The following is a 3801-nucleotide window of genomic DNA, read 5'->3' as shown; positions in this document are numbered from 1 at the left end:
ATGCCTGACCCACCCTCAGATGACATAGGAGGTTTCCTACCACTTGATTGGAATTCCTATGAATAAATATGAGTTATCCAGATGAAAATGCAGGAAAAAAACATTCAGACAAACAAAACAATATAGACAAAGATACAAATAACACTTTGAGCACTTCAAATTGATTAAAGCAGCAAATGATGGAAGAAGAGTATTCAGAGACAAGAAAAGTTAGCCAGGCATGGTGGTGCACACCTGTAGTCCTAGCTAACTGGGAGGCTGAGGCCGGAGTGTTGCTTGAGCCCAGGAGTTAGAGGCTAAGTGAGCTATGATTGTGCCGCTGCACTCCAGCCTGGGGGACAGAGTGAGACCCTTAAAAGATTCTCATTTTCCTAAAATGCAATAAAAAAATATTATTCTCATTTTAAGTCAAATCACTATGTTTTCTTAATGAAGAACTGATTATAAGGGATTGAGGCAGACACTAACATTTTTTTACCTAAAATCTTTTCTCCCTCTGCTCCACCTCTTCTGTTAACTTAAATAAACCAAGCTACAATATTTGCCTTCCAGAACTCTTGCAGCTAGAAATGGCCATGTGACACAATATTAACTGTTCAGATACAGACAGGAATTCCTTGGAAAGCGCCCACCTTTCTAAATAAAAAGCAAAGCTTCACAAGTAGAGTTCCTTTGCCTTTCCTCTTTCCTTCCTTTTTCTTGAACTGAAGACTGGATTCTGAGGGCACCAGAGCCATTTTGGGTTTATAAGAATAAGAACGTGAAGATTGTGAGGCATAAAAAGAAAAAGTGTGGACATAATATTTTGTATAATATCAACATTTTAGGAATTAGTGGAGGAAGATCAACCTGTTATGCAAATGGTGAAGGAGTTATCCTAGAGGAAGGGGGCAGGAGGCAGTGAAACCCTGGTGCTGCTGAGGCCGAGGGGAGAAAGCATTCCAGGGAGGAGTGGCAAACAGTATGCAAAGCAGCAGACACCAAAAAAGATGATGTTCAGCCTTTTTTATTTTTTTCGTCAGTTATCCAAACTTCTCCACAAGTTCTCACCCTACTGCGAAATGGAAAAACTTAGACTCTAATTAGTGACAACACAAGCTCTTCTAGTTTAAAGTTTCTTAATACCTTTGACAAAAGTCCCTTTCAAATAAATTCTTCAGGCTTTCAAATTACTTTCCTCCCCAACTGAATCCTCCCCTAGGATGTGGGAGTGTACAAAAGCTTACTGGGTCTTCCTAGCAGAGGAGAGGAAGGAGAAATGCCTTCAACTTTTACTCGTATACTCTTGTTCCTGCAGTGGGGACCTACTTTATTCCGCACGAGCACTGGTCACTGCCAAGCTCTGTCTGCTTTGCGTATGGACCTTTAGCCTAGTATAAACATCCACCCACTGCTCAGAATCAGCCATAAAAACTGATTCTAGTCACCAAGGAATGTGCCCTCAGTTGCCTGTTCTTGGCCTCCGTGTTCACATGGTCCAGCGTTCCAGCTGTACTTGGAGCTCACCAAAATGGGTTTGGGATTTAGGCATTGGCTGCAATGCATCTGTGGCCACAGCCTCTGCAGAAGCCATGGTTTGTCATGATGCCTGAATCTCCTCCAGGGGGTTTGCCTGGAGAAGCATCCAACTCATCTATTACCCTTCTTTGCCATGTTCTAAGGATCTTTCATCACTCTTTGGTGGTTTCTGCTACACCCTTTAGCCTTTGATGCCCCTTGTCCCCACCCTTCAGCCCTTGATGTTCCCCATTCCCACCACACCAGAGGGAACAGGACAAACATTTTGGAACCTAACAACCTCATTCGACCTCTACCTCTTTTTTTTTTTTTTTTTGTATTTTCTACTTTCTTTTCCTTACTGAAAAGAACATTCCCTTCCTCAGTAATTATCAAACTTTAGCATACATCAGATAACTTGAATAATTTATTAAAATCCAGATTGCTAGGCCAGGGTACATTCTGAGTCTTTGCATTTCTAACAAACTTCTAGATGATGATGTTACTGGTCCCAAGCCTCACTTAGCGAACTACTATTCTACAGCCTATTGGTGGGGAGGGTGGAACGAGAAGGGGTTTAATTAAGCCTTAAGGCATCTGTCTAAAATTCAGAAGATCCTGTCTGAACAGTAACATATCATTCACTACAGTATTTTTCTGAGTCTTTCAATTTTGTTTCTTGATATGAAAGCTAAGGGATAACTAGAATTCAGAGATTTGCATGTATATGTATGTGGATTCTGAGGATTCAGAATCCAGTGCGGTGAGCTGACTCCAGTGAGCTGAAAAGTGAATGGGAGGTGAAGATAAACAATGCTTGCAAAATCTTGACTGTGAATGGGAAGATAGAGGAGTAGGCCTTTCCTTCTTCTATTTCTTGGTTTCTTTTTTGGAGGGAGGGGGAAATGGAGGAGACTGGAACATGTTAAAATGTTGATGCCAGTGACTAGTGGAAAGACTTAAGGACACAGAGGACAGTTTAAAATGAATGATCTAAAGTCCCTAATTAAAGAAAGGAAATGGAAACCAAAGCCCAGAAGGGTAACTTCACTGGGAAGAGAGAGACATCCATGGTGACAGAAAGGACAAGAAGGTTTGCATCAGGAACGAGGAGTGTTAGCAAGTTGAATGTGCTAGGGGCACAGAGTGGAGTAAGGAATTTTGACATCTGGAAGATATTTGCAGTGGCCATTCTGAAGAAGAAGAGTGGAGAGTTGTGCAGGAAGCATGGTGCTGGCATCTGTTCCTGGTGAGGCCTCAGGAAGCTTACAATCATGGTGAAAGGCAAATGGGGAGGTGCCATGATAGATGGTGAGAAGGAACAAGAGAGAGCTGGGGAGAGGTGCCACTGTCTTTTAGACAACCAGACCTCTCATGAACTCAGAGAAAGAACTCACCAAGGAGGGTGACACTATGCCATTTATGTGGGATCTGCCCCCACGATCCAACACTTCCCAGTAGGCCCCAGCTCCAACATTGGGGATCACACCTCAACATGAGATCTGGCGGGAACAGACATCCAAACCATATCAACAGACTACAGAAGGGATGTTAAAGTTCCAGTGGCCATTACTCCATATTTTAATGTTTTTTTTGTGCCTATCCAAACTTTATTTAATGTCATATCTATCCTAGACATTCCCTTGTTCTGGTAATAGCCTTCCTACCTTTGTCCCTGCAGCCTAGTGCAATGTGACTTCCTGTTCTTGCTCATCTATGAGTTTATTTGCAGTTTCATGTGTGTTTTTCAGTTCTAGCTAACCAATTCTCACATGAAATTCCCTTGTTTAAAACACAGAGATTTGTTTCTATTTTCTGTCTGCACCCTAACTCACATAGCACCAAGCACTTTAGTCATGAGAACCACCAGTGGAAATGGACAACTGAAATAGCCCCTGAGGTACTGCCATGAAGGAGTGATGGTGGGGCAAAGGGACAAGGGAAGTGATTAATGGCAAGACACTGATTACAGCAATAGATCTTGCATTTCCTGTCTAATTTAGTAATACAGTGCTAACGCTGTGTAAAACAAGAATAGAGTCATTGGCACCACAAAGCCACACAAAATAAATTCTACTTCATGGCTCAATGATTTAGAAATCAGATATAAGTGGTTTTTTAAACATGTGTACAAGTGGTGGTGGCTTCAGACAGTAGATACAGAGCTTATAGAATTATTTTTATATTGACCAGACTCTGAAACTTATGATACGAAAGGGTTTTCTCAGAATTACAGACACCAGTATTCTTGGATTCATGAGTGATAAGAAAAAACTCAATTTTTTTCTCTTATACTTTTAGTGA

This window comes from Aotus nancymaae, unplaced genomic scaffold (assembly GCF_030222135.1).
Source record: "Aotus nancymaae isolate 86718 unplaced genomic scaffold, 86718_ANA_hifiasm-v0.15.2.pri h1tg000014l, whole genome shotgun sequence".
In the NCBI taxonomy this organism is placed as follows: domain Eukaryota; kingdom Metazoa; phylum Chordata; class Mammalia; order Primates; family Aotidae; genus Aotus; species Aotus nancymaae.
This window is presented reverse-complemented; position numbering follows the sequence as displayed.